Source organism: Thermobia domestica, chromosome 1 (genome assembly GCF_964235325.1).
Source record: "Thermobia domestica chromosome 1, izTheDome1.hap1.1, whole genome shotgun sequence".
NCBI lineage: Eukaryota > Metazoa > Arthropoda > Insecta > Zygentoma > Lepismatidae > Thermobia > Thermobia domestica.
In genome coordinates this window covers 123,338,992-123,357,048 of record NC_137454.1, presented here as the reverse complement: position 1 = coordinate 123,357,048, position 18,057 = coordinate 123,338,992, and the positions used below count along the sequence as shown (strand labels likewise).

Below are 18,057 nucleotides of genomic sequence, written 5' to 3'. Positions count from 1 at the left end.
GATGGATTGCATGGCCTTCCAGAATGTTTTCAGAAGGTCGTCGATGCTGATGGGGACTATTTTTGATCTTCCAGGTTAGGTGACATATCGATGTTCGAAGGTGGTGGGTGAAAAAGCAACAAAACTTTTCTTGGCTACCTTTATTTTTAAATTTAAGACCTTGTATGCAGAACCTATCTACACAAGATTGATTTTCTTTGAAATTTCACTTAATTTCTTTATGGTTTCCTGACAAAAATATTTATTTATTATTCGTGACTGAATCAAAACATAATTATTTTATTACTCTGAGTAGAAATAAAAGAGAGCGAATGAAATCCAAATTGAATAAAAGCATTGTTTCTCACCAAATTCTCCATATTCTGTTGTGATGTGAGGTGGAAAATTTTCCGCGGAAAGTTTTCCATTTCGGAAAATTTTCTGCTATATTTTTCCGGAAAATTTTCCGTTCTAAAAAAATATCAGTAATCAAGTAACAATTCCTCAGCAATCATAAAATTGGTTGAATTCATGTATAGAAATGTAAAAAAGTGAAAGATCGTTTAAAGAATCTGAAAATTTTCATGGCTCAGACAATTTTCAGTAGAATGTAGGAACAAGTTAAACAATTTTTCATGAATCGAAATGTTTTCTGTCTTATATGGAAAAATTGAAGAACTTTTTATGAATTGGAAAATTTTCATCATTTTGAAGCAAAAAATAAAACGACTTTTTGTGAATCGGAAAGTTTTACTGCTCTGTAGAAACAAGTGAAAGGCATTTTTGTAGATCGGAAAATTTTCATCACAATGTAGAAACAAGTGGAAAAAACTTTTCATAAGCCGGACAATTTTGGATATTAGGTATAGTGGTGTTAAGTGGAAAATTTTCCATTATGTTTAACTGCATATTCAGCTACAAAATAGAATTTCTGTAGACGAAAGTTAGTCACCAACAAATTATAATTTTCCAATTAGCTTTCGGGAACCGGAAAATTTTCTATTTCAAGTTGGGAAGTAAACTTTTACACAGTGTTTCTCTCTCTCTCTCTCTCTTCATCTGCGATCTCCTTCGTTGCTAAGCGGTTAGCATACGCGCCTTTGGCATGGAAGACCTGGCTTCGATTCCCAGCGGGAGCTCATGTAGTTCGGATTTCACGTTAATTAGGTGGTCCCGTCTTATATAGTCTCGCTGCTGAAAGGGACGTTAACCTCAAAATCAACTCAACTCCTCTCTCTCTCTCTCTCTCTGTGTATGTGTGTGTTTATTCAAAATGCAGAGAACATGAGTTCGTAGAGTACAAATATCCCATTCTATTATTTAAAATTTCAATTTATTAAAAGTCATGAATGTTTTCCGATTCATAAAAACATACTTCACTTATTCCTACATCGTTGTTTAGCCGTAAAATTTATTGGAAATAAATATTGTCTTAAAAAGTTTCATGAAGTGAAAATCTAACGATTCTTCATTTCAAGAATGTTTCAGAAACTTTAATGCGTTCTTCCCTCATAATCCACCTTTGATCTTACAATATTAGATTTCGTCATTTAATACGTATAAGACGGTTTTTCTCATAGCTTTACTACTTTTATACATTTACATTCTGCAACATTTATAAATAAGTTGATATGAGAGAGAGAGAGAGAGAGAGAGAGAGAGAGAGAGAGAGAGAGAGAGAGAGAGAGAAACACTATGTAAATTTTTACTTCCGAACTTGAAATAGAAAATTTTCTCGTTCCCGAAATCGAATTGGAAAATTATAATTTGTTGCTGTCTAATTTTCCTCTAGAGGAATTGTATATCTCAACATGCAGTTAAATATAGTGGAAAATTTTCCACCTAACATCACTATACATAATATCCAAAACTGTCCGGATTATAAAAAGTGTTTTCACTTGTTTCTACATCATAATGAAAATTTTCCGATTCATGAAAATTCCTTACATTTGTTTCTACAGAGCAATAACACTTTGTGATTCACAAAAAGTTGTTTTACTTTTTGCTTCAAAATGATGAAAAATTTCCGACTCATAAAAAGTTCTTCAATATTTCCATTCAAGACACACAATATTTCGATTTATGAAACACTGTTTCACTTGTTCCTACATACACTGAGAAAAATCCATTATCCGGACAGCGGTATATTGTACAAATACAAGGATTCGTTATGTTTACTAAGGAAATCTGTGCGGAGCGTACTTTATCCATATGCTACACAGGTATTGCCTTTTACCCGCTTAGATGTTACATTATGCTGCTGCAGGATATCTGACATCTAACAATCTTCTGTATATTACATACGTATACGTATGTTTCATACGTCAGCTATATATTATATACGTCCATCTGTGTGTGAGATCGTGACCGCCTATAGACACTCTTTCTTTCGCCATGGCTGACGTCATTGAACTACCGTCTTTTGCTTGCGAAACGAGGTTGTTTACAAACGGAAAAGAAGAGAGGAAGGAAACAAAAGCCTGGGTAAGTACAATAGTTAACTATTATTTTAGTTAAATATTCCATTAATTATATATTCTTTTAGTGTAACTTGCTTTAATATAGTACTAAGTAATGTAGTTTATGACAATTCATACTATTGTAACTCGTTAATGATTGAGAAGAATGGAATGGGTGTATCTGAATTTTGAGAAATCTTTGAATATTAATGTTTTGAAACATTTTACGTTTCAAGGTAGCAAAATGAATGTTATGCGTTTATTCATTCCGTTTTATGTGACGATTTATTACTTGGTGCAGATTTACTACAGGACTGCTTAACATAATTGCTAATAAACCGTTTTCAGCGCGAAAATTTCCTTGTGTAGTGAAGATTTAGGATTTAGATTTCTGGGTTTTCGACATCAATGGCCTTGTTATTCCGTCACATATGAGGAATGACTTTCCTCGGTGAGTACACTATCCGGGGAAAGGAAGGGAAGAAAGGATTGGGAAAGGAAGGGAAGAAAGGATTGGGGAAGGAAGAAAACGGCCTGGGACCTATATGTTAGGTACCACTCCGGCATTTGCCTGCTGTGAATGAGGAAAACCCAAGGAAACCTCATTCAGGATGGCTGGACTTAAAATCTTTTGATACTTTTTCGACCGAGTTCTCCCCTGGGATCGAACCCGGGACCGTTCGCACCGAAGGCGAGAGCGCTAGCGACTATCCTACGCGGGGCCACTTGTGTAGTCTAGAAAACTCATTTTTACTAGGATATTTGCAAGATTTTTTTTTTCTTTTAGTTTAACGCCCCATGATTGTACATCAATGTAAGAGAGAAGGTGAGGGGGAGATGAGATACATGATAATGGTGGAATCAAGAAAATGTAAGGAAACTGGAAAGTCTTAAGAATAACCACACCTACAGTGTTCACCAAAAGCCTATTTGTCGGGAGCAGGAATCGAACCAGGGACCTAACGCGTCAGAGGTAAGCGCTCTACTACAAAGCTTTCTTTTGTTTAAAGAACTTGTTTACATTGAAATATATATATTTTACGAAGATATTGACATATTTTACAGCCTCACTGAAATTAAAAAAAAAAGTAGTCAGGGAGAGTTTACTTGTCAGATTTTTATTTTTTAATTTAATTTATTTTTATTTTTATTTATTTTTGCTTTGTTATGTTCCCTAGTTAATTAATGTTTGGGTTACTGAAAATTAAAACCTTTTTAGTATTATTGTTATGTCATCACTTTGGAACCAAAAAAGTTAGATTTTTTTTCTTGTGTTTTCATATAGGAAGTTGGTAAGTTTGTGCCTTAGCATTGGTTTGGTTTCTATAACGTAATTGAAGGTCATGTTGAGTTGAGTCTTGGCGGGTTTGAGTTCGTGAAGTGTCAGGCACTGCTTGTGCTCCTGTCTTCTGTCTGTGATGTTTCCTGGCTTTGGGCTGTGAGGTACTTATGTTGAGGAGTACCAACGCAGGCCGCGTGATATACAGGTAGCTACAACACAGCTTCAACAGCTACGAGTGCCAGGTGTTTGAATTTCAGCTTTCGTTACGGCGTGACTAATGCAGTATAGTACGAGGTTCAAATTCTATGGGTGGTAAAAATGGTATATTACTTTCGTGGTGTGGTAAGAAATACAACGTAATTGTTATTAGTTTATTAGTGTTTCTTCATAGTATAGTTTCACTATTTCTAGAAGGAATTAAGTATTAACGAAGTAATGAATAAGCAAAAGCACACTTTGATTGACGTTAACTATTTCTCATACTCCATTGAGAATGTTTTGATCCTCAGTTGCGCAAACATCCAGTGTGCGGTTTTTTGTTTGCTTACACTGCCTTACAGATGAGCTCCCTCGTGGCTAAGTGGTTAGTGAACACGCTTTTGGCGTGGGATACCCGGGTTCGATTCCCGGCCGGGGGCCGCGGTGGCTCAGTGGTTGAAGGTTCACCTCTGGTGCTTGGGGTCCCGGGTTCGATCCCAGCCCCGCCAAGTGAACCTTGTGGTGGAAAAACACCGTGCGCGTGGGTTTTCTCGGGGTTCTCCCGTTTCCTCCCACTTTCTTCATTCCACCATTTAATTCATTACTCATCACCGTCTCCATTAGCCTAACCGGCATAACCATGGGACATAAAACTCAAAGATTTCATTTCATTTTTTCGATTCCCGGCCGGAGCTTATGTGGTTCGGATTTCACGTTAATCTGTAGGTCCACGTCTCATACAGCCTTGCTGCTGAAAGGAACGTTAAAATCAACTCAGCACTGTTTTACAGATGCAATTGTTCGATTCCGAGTTCGAATGAAGCTTTTTACGGGCAGGGGGCGACTTTTATATATACAATCCAAGGATTTTAGTTATCAGTCAGTGATGCAATATATAGACCTATATATATTACAAAATTGAAAGTGACTATGTTTGTGACTCTTAATCTCTTAAGAGCTGCGGTGGCTCAGTGGTAGAGCGTTCACCTCCGATACTTCGGGTCCCGGGTTCGATCCCAGCCCCCGTCAAATGAACTTTGTGATGGACAAACACCGTGTGCGTGGGTTTCCTCGGGGTTCTCCCGTTTCCTGTCACTTTCTTCATTCCACCATTCCACCATTCAAAGGTTTCATTTCATTTTTTCTTAATCTCTTTGGAATCTTGTACTTAGGTTCACAGCGGAAGCGACGAAATAACTCGACTCATCCATTGTAGCTCTCTTCGCAACCAGTTTCCAAAATGTTGGCAATAAGTTTGCGAAACGAGAGGTGACGACTCCAATTTTGGGTGAAAAGTCGCTATAAAAAATACTCGAGAAATGCATTGTCTATAAGCATTGTTTTAAAGTTGTAGATGTAAACTAAACAATATGTTCTACTCACTGGCGCAAATCCGGGGGGGGGGATGACGGATACATGTCCCCTCCAATCCTGGAACTGAGGGGGACTTCTCCCCAATAATCCGATTTGAAATGTGTTTTTTGGGAGAAATTTGATTATTTTTGTCCGATTGCTACAAAGGAACGTGAGATAAAATAGATGTCCCCCAGAATAAGCCTCAAATCTGAAGCCTCCCAACGCTGAAGACAACTCTGTTTTTCAACTTCATAAGTATTTCGGACATCGCCAAAAAAAGTATGGTAACGGTCTTACCCCCCCCCCCCCAATGTTGAAGATAGATTTGCGCCGCTGGTTCTACTCACATCTTTGTAGAACAGGGCGCAACCAATCCTTTAATTCAGGGATCATTTCAGGTTGTTTCGGGTACTTTTGTTCATATTGTGGTCAAAATACCGAAATAATTAACACTACAGTACTTACGTTAAGCAATTTTTTTGTAAAAGAAAAAGTGCAGAATAATTAAAAGACCCCAAAGGGCAAATATAACAAACATCTTCTTCGCCTTTATTCACGCATCTATAGCTAATCTTGTTGCTATCGGTAATGATGTATTACGTGTGTCTCTCAACGGAAACTCTGCGAACTAAAGGACATCAAGTTTGTAGTTGTTCTTCGTTAGAGGGCAAGGGTAACATAACAATGCAGGATTGTGGGGCAGTGAGTACGCTGTATTTCCAAACTCTTCATCAGTTGCGCTGATTAAAACAAACAGAAAAAAAGAACGTAAAATCTGTTTTGAACTAATAATGCTTTTCTACAGATGAACATTTTGTTTGCAGCAAAAAGTCGCTAAATGTGTAAGTAGATAAATCGTCATTTAAAAATCACCCCAAAAAAGTCTCCAATCGGAAAAAATATTTTTTGTCGCTATCGTAGGGCGACCATACGTCCCGTTTTGACCGGGACAGTCCCGTTTTAGGGGCGTGTTCCGGCCGTTCCGTCAGTAGATGGAAAAAACTAGTATTCGTCCCGTTTTATGTAAATGAAAGAAGTAAATAACAAACCCAGTACTTTTACTCCTTTTAAAAGTATTAATAATTAAGAGGCAAAAATTGAACTGAAATTCCCTATATTAAACATACTCTATAGTTTACAGTACTGCTCGAAAGGCAGCAGAGGTTTTAGCAGTTGGTTGTGTGTTGAACAAATTTCAACGTGTCTTTTCTTTTTCATAAGTACCCGCTCTGTAACAAAGAGAGAGAGGAGGAAATCTGATATCAAGGCACTGATAAGAACAAAGGTAGATCTAAAAGTCTAGGGTTGCAAGAACCTGTCCCGTTTTTAACTGAAAATTTTATGGTCAACCTACGCTATCGTTGAGGTCGAATTCCCCTTATTTAGCGACTTTACCCAAAATTGGCAACATTGACCCCACCGAACAACACCCCGTTATCTTTAGCCTAGCCAGTATAATAGTGGGACGTAAAACTTAAAGATTTCATTTCGAACAACACTCTCAGAAACTTATTGTTATACCATTCCTAAAACACCCTTTTGTACAGTTCTCCCTATTCGAAAAAAATTGTAAATAGCAGTGTTCATAGATAAATATGGAACTCAATTTCCTTGAATTTTCCAGGTTTTCCAGGTATTAATTTTGCAATTTCCAGGTCTAGTGGAAGAAACTAATAGTACGAGAACACATAAATTTTAAGAATACTATATTTATATTCTACCCAATGAACGATTGCAATTAAATATTGTGTCACAAGAAAATAAATAATTAAAATAAATAAAATTTAAGTTGAAAAATATTAAGTTGAGAAGCCTACTACGGGAATTATATAATACTTTTGTTCCATACTTGAATACATTCAAAATATACAAAAATATTGGCTTGGGGAAGAAAAAAGGGCCCGCGAGATTTTAACTGATTCTTGTAATACTCGACGAGAGAAATCGACTAGTGAAGGAATTGTCAAAATCGGCGCAGGCAAGCATGAAGAAAATCGCATTTTCATGTACCAGTTCAAAATGGGGAAGAAAAAAGGGCCCGCGAGATTTTAACTGATTCTTGTAGTACTCGACGAGAGAAATCGACTAGTGAAGGAATGTTCAAAATCGGCGCAGGCAAACATGGAGAAAATCTCATTTTTATGTTCCGGTTCAAAATGGGGAATGAAAAAGAACCGCGAGATTTTAACTGATTCTTGTAGTACTCGACGAGAGAAATCGACTAGTGAAGAATTGTCAAAATCGGCGCAGGCAAGCATGAAGAAAATCGCATTTTCATGTATCAGTTCAAAATGGGGAAGAAAAAAGGGCCCGCGAGATTTTAACTGATTCTTGTAGTACTCGACGAGAGAAATCGACTAGTGAAGAATTGTCAAAATCGGCGCAGGCAAGCATGAAGAAAATCGCATTTTCATGTATCAGTTCAGAATGGGGAAGAAAAAAGGGCCCGCGAGATTTTAACTAATTCTTGTAGTACTCGACGAGAGAAATCGACTAGTGAAGGAATGTTCAAAATCGGCGCAGGCAAACATGGAGAAAATCTCATTTTTATGTTCCGGTTCAAAATGGGGAATGAAAAAGAACCGCGAGATTTTAACTGATTCTTGTAGTACTCGACGAGAGAAATCGACTAGTGAAGAATTGTCAAAATCGGCGCAGGCAAGCATGAAGAAAATCGCATTTTCATGTATCAGTTCAAAATGGGGAAGAAAAAAAGGGCCCCCTAGATTTTAACTGATTCTTGTAGTACTCGACGAGAGAAGTCGATTAGTGAAGGAATTTTCAAAATCGGCGCAGGCAAACATGGAAAAAATGGCATTTTCATGTACCGGTTCAAAATGGGGAAGGAAAAAGGTTCCGCGAGTTTGAACAGCTACGATGTATGTTCACGAATGTGCCCGTCTTCTCAAATTTAGTTAATTACTGTGACACTGAAACATGTGACACAGAGTCACATTGTGGATGACTCTGCAATCGGCAACCACTGCACATATACTCCTCCCGCCCCACAGTTTGATTATTTCGATCCATTCCTCACGTGCTAACGGCATGGTTCAACATCTGCAAGAAATAGGTAAATGTAACGTTCAATTGGCAATAGCTTTTCACCAAATTAAGCTGCATGAAATCTGATTGCATATTTAACATACTGAGAAAATTCTAGCCCGTGGCCATATGTATCACATATCCCATCAGTTCATAAAAATTTTGAACACAAAATTACGGTCGTCCGTGTGACGTACTCCCAAAAGGCCTAATGTGTATCACCCACCTCATATTCAATGAAACCACATCCGTGTAGAATTTAGAAAGGAACTTCTTATGATGTATACAGGATGTCTCAAACGTTCCCTGATATAGGGTAACTCTGTTATTATCAGAGTTACAACAAAATGTAAGAGGAAAAACATCTCGAAATATGACGTTTTCAATCTAAAGTGAACACTTTTTTAAAAAAATTCGGACGAGATGTTTGTGCTGTATACTCTTTATGCACCCAATTTTAAATGAAAATGCAACGTTGTCATTTACCTGGACCCACAACATAAGTGAATGAAGTTACTGTTTGAAACGGGGGCTGGCCATCGACATGTTAGCGTAAAAGACAGTAACTTCACTCACTTATGTTGTGGGTCCAGGTAAATGGCAATGTTGCATTTTCATTTCACATTGGGCGCATAGAGAGTGTACAGCGCCAACGGGTCATCCGATTTTAAAAATTCCTTCACTTTAGAATGAAAACATTATATTTGGAGACGCTTTCCAAAGTAGTATAATTTAGTTTGTTTAAATTTACAATTTAATACAAGTAGATTCGGATTTACATGCGTAGGATTTTGTGTGCATCTAACTAATGAATTCTTTATTTTCATGCTTAACTTAGTGACTTGGCTTTGGACTGCAACTGATTATTGTAACCCATTATTGCTTGAGAAGAAACAAGATATCCGAATCTTCATTTGGAGAAATCAAACGTCTATTGGAAAGCTGGGGATTACAATCATTAATTTCTACATTTCAAGGTGCGTAAATTATATATTCTGTGTTTATTGTTAAATTACTATTACTATTATTGGGTTTAGAATAAATCAAGCACTTCATGATATTTTATGGGGATCAAGATGGGTGCCGGATAGATAAGTATTTGAGCGTCAGGCTCTTATTTCTTTTCAATTTAATATTTAATCAATGATTATTTTTCTCCCTCATTATTCCACCAAATCGTATTCCAAGATCATATATCCATTTTTGATCGATATATCCATATTTTTGATCTCTTTCATATTTCTATATTTTCGATTTTTGATATTGTTTATATTTCGATATTGCTGTATTTTTCGATATTTCGAACAAGTTTCGATAGTTTGTCGATATCGATTATCTATATCTAAATTCGGATATCCCAAAGCCCTATCGGACCCCCTCCGAAATGAAGTTTTTGGCTATGGACCTGATTAGGGATGCGCATGAGACAAGACGAGACAGAATTTTTGTTACGAAATTCGAGACGAGATAGAGCTCTTCCAATAGAAACGGATCCAGTTTTCGAGACGAGACATAACTTTCGCGGCCCCTTTTCGAGAGGAGACAATCTCAAATCTTTTCTCTTGCGCATCCCTACACTTGATCATGAGGTATCAAAAAAAAAAAAAAAAAAAAAGAGTGAGAAATACCGGTAACATGTAAATACAATATAGGTAGCTAAAACATTTTTGTTTTCATTCTTCAGTAATGCATTGTTATTATTCTCAGGGGGGCGCAGTGGCTCAGTGGTAGAGCGTTCACCTCCGGTGCTTGGGGTCCCTGGTTCGATCCCAACTCGCGCCGTGTGGACTTTGTAGTGAACAAACACCGTGCTCGTGGGTTTTCTCGGGGTTCTCCCGTTTCCTCCCACTTTCATTTCACTCATTTCTCATTATCACCGTCTCCTTTAGCCTAACCGGCATAACCGTGGGACGTTAAACTTAAAGATATCATTTTTTATTAATCTCAGTATTTTATAGTGTATTCTTAAGCTTAAGGTGATGTATAATTAAATTTTGAATTCAGTTAACTTATTTTGTTTCTCAGATTGTTTTTAAAATGTATGTACAAACGTTTATTTTCATTCTTGAGAGTTTAAAGTGACGTATAGTTATTAAACATAGTATTTAATATTGTACTCTTAACGTGGAAGTGATATACAGTTAACTTTTGAATTCAGTTAACATTTTTCTCTCTGAAATTGCTTTAAAACGTATGTAAAAACGTTTTTATTTTATTTCTTGAGTGCTAAAAGTGATGCAAAGTTATTAAGCTTACTACTTTATATTGTATTCTTAACCCTAAACTGATACACAGTGCGTTTTTGAATGAATTATGTCAAGTTATTTGAGTGACGAACACTGGTAGAAAATACTGACTACTACTGGAACATTTTGATTTTAAGGTGACGACTATTGGTGCAAGGATTTTAAAATATTGTTTTTCCTCCAACGGCTACTCCTTTTTTTAATTCTAACTACATGGTCGTTATAGGAAGGATCAGTGAGTCTTTCCAACTATGGTACAGCTCCGACAGATTCACGATGCTCAGAGAAGAGACAAAATAGTGTTTTCAACCTTAAAGTGAGAACCACTGGCGTTTTTACCCTGCTATGCAAAAGTAAGTGAGTACTCCAATGGGGTTCCAATGCGGTACTTAATTTCTGCGTTTTAGATATATGGAAATACATGTCTCTAAAGTGTAAAGAACTTTTTTTTTTTTTTTTTTTTTTACTGAAAACTGCAACTCGGTAAGCCTTATGGATACCGAGGTATGGGAAAATAAACTATAGGTATGTGGGGCTGGCATACTTGACGCTACAATTCGGAAATTGAATTAAAATATGACTAACGGCTATCAAGATGTTGTCAAATAAAGGGAGGACCAACACAGTTAAGGAGTTTTCGTGTTAGATGCTAAAATTTCGGAAATCGGTCATGGAAAGTTAATAAACACCAGTAGCAATTTCATCTTAAAGTAATTAGATATCTTCATGGAGTGTTAGAACATCATGGAGTCTACCAAAATTAAATTTTAAAAGCTTTTGAAAATATAATCTGACATTTGTAAACAGTATTTGAAATATGTGTTTACCCAAAACTTCCAGCTAGTACATCTAACATCTGGAGAAACACTGTGAAATAAAAGCGTACGAGATCTTGAAATTTCGGAAACAATTATTGGTGGCAACAAAATTAAATAAGATGGTACTTCTATGGGTTAAATGAGTACCTGAGTACAATTTCGATCGAAAGATTAGTTCAGTCCTAGGTTTTCTTCAGGCAATTCCAAGGGTTCATCGAGCTGTGCAAAAGAATGAAAATTCGCTGTCAATATCTAAGATAGTAACCAAGATATAAGGAATTATATATTTTATGACGTAAAAATAGAGATCTTTACGGATTTGTACTTTTGGGTCTTTCCTATAAGAAAAAAAAATTCAGAAAACTACTGTATATACCTTAATAGACAATTCAGTGGGCGGGGACACAGTAGCTTAGTGGTAGGGTATTTAACTAATCTTTTTTGCAGAAACTATTGGAGTATTCACTTAACCCGTAGAGATACGATCATACTTAACTCCCTATTTAATTTTAAAATTAAATAAAAGGAAATATTTCAGTGTAGCGACCCACGATTACGCATTTTAGTCTCAGGGAGATTATGATTAAAGCAAGTGAATGTTGTTGACAGAATTGATGGAATGCAAAGGTGGGAGGAAAGGGAGTACCCCGAGAAAACCCACGAATACGATGTGCACTACAAACTGACTTGACCGTGGATCGAACCAAGAACCCAATACACCAGAAGTAAGCACTCTACCACTAAGCCCCCGTGCCCCCGCCCATTTAATTGTCTATTAAGGTATATACGGTTGTTTTCTGAATTTTCTTCTTACAGCAAATACTCAAAAGTACAAATCCATGTGGGTCTCTATTTTTACGACGTCATAAAATGCATAATTCCTTATATCTCGCTTGCTATATTAGATATTGACAAAAAATGTTCACTTTATTTCAGAGCCCGATAAACGCTTGGAATTGTCCAAAGAAAATTTAGAGCTGAATTCACCTTTCGATCGAAATTGTACTGACTAGTCTGAGGTACTCACTTAACCCATAGAAGTACCATCTTATTTAAATTTTGTTAGGATCAATAATTGTTTTCTGAAATTTCAAGATCTAATACGCTTTTATTGTCTCTGTAGCTGCTAGATGTACTAGCTGGAAGTTTTAGGTAAATACATATTTCTAATACTCTTTACAAATGTCAAAATATATTTTACAAAGCTTTTAAAATTTAATCTTGGTAGACCCCATGATGTTCTTAAACTCCATGGAAATACCTAATTATTTTAAGATGAAATTGCTACTGATGCTTATTAACTTTCCATGACCGGTTTCGGAAATTTTACCACGTAACACGAAAACCCCATAACTATATGGATCCTCCCTTTATTTGACAATATCTTGATAGTCATATTTTAATTAAATTTCTAAATTGTACTGTCTAATATGCAAGCTCCACGTACCTATGGTGTCGCTTTTTATTTCACCATATTTCGGTAACTGTTAGGCGTACCGACTTGCGGTTTCGGTAAACACACACCTCTAACGTTCTTTAAAACGTTATTAAGACATATTTTAGAATATTTAGAAATGAGAGTTCTGCGAATGTCATGGTACCCGAAAACCCCCATGAGGGCGTGTGTAGTGTATTTAATTGTAACTACTTTTGAGGTGTTGTAAGCCCTCGTAATTACGTTTCCGAAACTGCACCACCTAGTACGCAAACCCCACACTTCTATGGTGTCGCTCTTTATTTTCCCATATCTCAATATCCCTAAGGCTTACCGAGTTGAGGTTTTAGGTAAACAAATGTCAGTTCCTTACATTTTAGAGACATACATTTCCACATATCTAAAAAATACAGACATTAGGTACCCCATGGTACCCCAAACACCATTGGGGTACCCACTTACTTTTGAATAGTAATACATTTTGAGTTGTTCAGCATCAATAAACACTTTAGTTTTTCTACGTGCAACCCAAAAGTCCATACCTGACCGAATAGATTTTGTCCATTTAATCTCAAAAATGTTAAGATACTTTGTATTGTTAAGTACAACCAAGTTAAGCACACTGAATTTAATATTTTAAATATTTTCTGATTTTTGTTTCAGGTATTTCGTGCATCAAAACAAAACCAGGATTCTGCTTGGAAGGCAGTGAAAAGAAGCAGTGTAGGTTGTTGCTAAAAGTACGTCCTTTCTGAAGACAGACCCAATTGTATTTACATTCTTTTGTACGAATATATAACCCTAATAAAGATACTGTACTACAAATTATTTCTTTCTCCCATAAATTAGAATAAAATATTATCTCTGTTTAAAGAAAATGTTTGTTAGTGTTAAGTCATTTCAACTCTTTTTCTCTGTAATAAGAACATTATCCCTCGCAATATTTTTTATCTTTGTGCTATTACGATTGGATGAAGTAAAATTATATACGAAGCACTATTATTTCAGACATGCATTAATAACTAATGTATTGTTCTGTATGTAAGGCAATGTGTATACTGAACATGTCTAGCGAAGGTGTTGTTTTATTGGGAATCCGAAGAAAGAAAGAAAAAAAAAGTTGGACTTACCAATACGTCTCTGAATTCTGGACTAATCCAAATTATCCAGAGAAAACATTATATATTTCTTTGTTGCTATTTCAGATGTATCCTTTGTCCAAGTCATATGAAACGGAGACTTCATACATCGCTATACTTTGTATGAACTATATTCCGTATTTACTTGATCACTTTGTAACTTTATCTAGTGTTGACAAGGCCGCAGGTGTTAATCGAATAGTTTAGTGTATCACTCATGTCACCTTGTGACTAAGGTAGGTCCTGTCGGTATATATATGGTACTGGGTTCAATTAGCGATAAAATACATTTTTAGCGTTAAACAAATGCAAAAATCTACACGAAATTAGATACCGTGATCTCTGACTTACGGATAACACCAAGCAACTAATGGTACTGAGTGTGATTGAGTTTACTAATTACTATTTGGCTAAAATCAGTGTTCCTTTATGTATAGTTCTTTTCGTGCTTTGAATTGCAAAGTTTGAAATAACCGTTTTAAATTATTGTGTATATATATCTTCCGAGTAATTCTGAGAATCATTGCTCTTTAAGCAATGTATGAGACTGTTAAACTGCTCGTTGCTTAAAATGTTGCACTAAGAAGGATGCATCCAGGAAAGTCCAAATTTTGCAGAATGTCTAGAGCAGGGAAGAATAAATATGTTTAGTCGATGGCTGCACAACGCCTCCGCTGTCACCACGTTGTCACACAGCGAATACAGCGGACGTTTAAGAATATTCTGCACTTACTATTAGGTATCTGCCTGGGAACTTTGGTGCAGCCACCCAGTCTCCTTCTTGGTGTTGCATTTTTAATGGCGAGTACTGAGTAGGAATCATCTTGTGAGCGAACACGTTTTCGGCTGTCAGCATACTTTTAATTATTGTGACATTAAAAATAAAGATACCTGTTAATTAAAATGTACACAGAAGTTATTTCTGGAAAATTCTATTCAGGCCTCTTGTGGTAACAACTGCACTTTAGAAGAAGATACTATTAAGGAAAAGAATGAAGTAAAATAATCTTTATATCGTACAAGCAATGGATGATAACAGCTTAATAAATGATTGTACGTAAATCTTGTTTGAGTTTGAATATAGGATTGTATATGACTGTGCATTTTGCATTATTGTTGAAGTGCTGCAACTAACTGCAAACCATATGATAAATTCTTACAGTAATATATCACATATTGATTTACTCTGTATGAAAACGAAAATAGTTTAACATATGGTTAACCTTCTTTGTGCCCATAATTTTAAAATTAACGCTTGTGTCACTTTTCAACACTTGGCTTTGCAGTAGCTTTCCAACGAATTAGCAGGAAGCCCAAACTTACAGGACACCCTGCAGGTAAATACATTTCTTTCGACAGTTTCACTGCTCTAAACTAAGATTTGAAAAGTGTAGCATTGTTAATTTTATTATTATTGGCACAATGGAGATCAACCATATTTTAAGCTATTTTTGTTTCCATACAGAGAAAAACAATATGTGACAACATTACAGTAAGAATGTATCATGCATTTCTCAGTATGTTGCAGCACTTCAATAATGGTGCACTATACGTACAATCTAGATCCTGAATATGTCCAATCCATATATTACAACAAGGGCAATACGTATGCGATACAGGTAAAATCCGTATATTTCATATGGACAATCTATAAGCTACATACATCCAATCCATACATTACATATGGCCAACCTGTACGCGACATACGTATAATCTATATGCTGCATGCAGACAGTCTGTAAGCTACATATGTGCACTCTGTATGGTGCATACGGATATTCTGTATGCTGTATCGGGACAAGCTGTGTGCGACATAAGGAAAATCTGTATAATACATACGTACAATACGTATACTGTATCTAGTCGTACGTACGGGGCACAAGTACAATATAGATGCTGTCTCGGGGTTGAACGCAAGAAACACACGTACAGAACGTATATTGTATACTTCTTGAAATTATGCTCCGTCCTGATAGTCAGTGTGTGTCGTCATTATTAACCCACATGCTACATACGATCCTGACGTCACAAAGCTAGATATCACCTCCGTATATACTTGTTATTGAAGATTACGTCATACGAATGACGTCATTGCACTTATGCAGACAGTTTGTATAATACATACTTCTTCAGCTATACGTTTGCTGCAGGATGTTATATACGGTTGTACGTTAAGTCCAGAAACTACAGGAATTACGAATGTAACCTACGTTTTTAAGTATGCCACCTACATTTTTTTTTTCTCAGTGTAGTACTGAAAATTGTCTGAGCCATGAAAATTTTCAGATTCTTTAAAAGATCTTTCACTTTTTAACATTTTTATACATGATTTCAATCAATTTTATGAATACTGAGGAACTGTTACTTGATCACTGATATTTGTTAAGAACGGAAAATTTTCCGGAAAAGTATAGAAGAAAATTTTCCACCTCACACCACGGCTGTACAACGATGTAGGAATAAGTGGAGTATGCTTTTATGAATCGGAAAATTTTCATCACTGCCTCTGTGTCTTTTAAAACACACAAAATATACTGTACTTACAAATCAGTTTAGTACCTTTGTTTTATGGATGTATTTGTAGTACCTTGTTAAAACGTTTGTCTTCAAACTGTCAAATATAAATCGCAGCAAATTGTGTAATCTGCTGCCACAAAAAAGTGTCCTATTTTTCAATCTGTATAAGGAAGAGATACTATACTATTTTTCGATCGATATGGAAAAACAATATTTTTCCATACTATTTTACCATAAATTATTGTCAATAAACTTTGTTACTTTTGAATGAATGAAGCGAGATAATTTTACTATGATGTTTTAAAAGCTGGTCATTTTAGGGGGCCAGGAAACCATTTAGGGGGGGGAACCGTTTATTATTAAGATTCCCTTTATCCAAAAATAACTTCTCCAATGAGTCACCGATAGTATTTCGCAAAAGCATACTTCATCTGATGCTTAGATATCTAGAAGTGCACTTCATTGTTGGTTTATTATCCCTTATTTGAAATTTTGTAATAACCTATATCCTACTGCTGGTTCCTAAAACGATATAATTGTTAAATGATATGCGTAAATACAAAAGTAAGGGCAACACATTTAATGTCTCTTCAAAAGAGTCAATAGAGTGAAATTGCTAATGATTCCATAAAACATAAATGAAATTCAAAGACAGCGGTATGAGCGTTGGAGAAGTCATATATACGTATGTGTTCTTGGGGCGAAGTTATTCGAGCACAGATAGGAATTCAATGGGTATTGCAAAATATCGCTGTGGGGTAGAGGAAGATGGTGCTGATTGAAACAGTATTATAGAAAAGAGATGACAATTGTGTAGTAAGCATACCAGGATCTTTCAAGTCAGAGTCTTTGTTCTGTGGTCATCGGGAGAGAGGGTAAGGTGACAAATAATTAGAAAGAAGGGGTTGTCGGAAAAGATTGAAAAACTAAATTTCAACAGCGTAAATGAAGTAATACGTTCCTAAAGTACGAAATGCTTCGGCGCTAGGAGCTTAGGGTGGCAACCAAAATTCACTTTTGCATTTTTAATGGTCTCAGGGTAAAATTTTATTTTTTGTTATCTGAAATGTTTACTACAAAAGTTTTGAAACAATTACCCAATATTTAGTGGTCGCTCAACGCATCCATTAATTCACTTAAAACGACTAAAATGTATAAATTCAAAAATATGTTTGGAAACATCCTTTAGTAATATTTTTTACGAATGTATATTTTTTCAGTATTTAAGTTTGCTAAAGTATATTCAACAGAACAAACAAGCAAAAAAAAAAAAAAAAAATGCTTTGACTGAGAATCAATTTACTTGGGATGAGAGAATATCTTTCTATACTGCTCTACAACTTGAAGAAATTGGGCCTGATCTTCCGGATTAGTCAGTTTTCCGTTGAAGTTTTGAATCAGAGCAATTCCTCGTTCTGCCAGATCATTTACAACATGCAGAGCTTTCACACGCTCTCGAGCCTCAAGGAAAGTATCGTTCATTTCCCATGTTTTCAGGCTTTTCTAATAAAAAGTCCATGGAGATCTCCAGTGCTTCTAACAGCTTTCTGGTGTTCCTGGAAACGAAGTCACTAAGTGCTTTA

The 18,057-nt window shown here is 36.0% G+C and overlaps 1 protein-coding gene and 1 long non-coding RNA gene across 4 annotated transcripts in view; both read left to right on the top strand.

Annotated features, from left to right (window-relative positions):
• neur (E3 ubiquitin-protein ligase neur) overlaps nt 1-18,057 on the top strand; it is a 292,329-nt gene that overhangs the window by 106,360 nt on the left and 167,912 nt on the right. The window lies entirely within an intron of this gene.
• Nucleotides 2,370-9,292, top strand: LOC145666578 (uncharacterized). Its single transcript, XR_014127787.1, has 3 exons — nt 2,370-2,463; nt 3,226-3,411; nt 9,158-9,292. It is a non-coding gene; the product is annotated as an uncharacterized LOC145666578 (long non-coding RNA).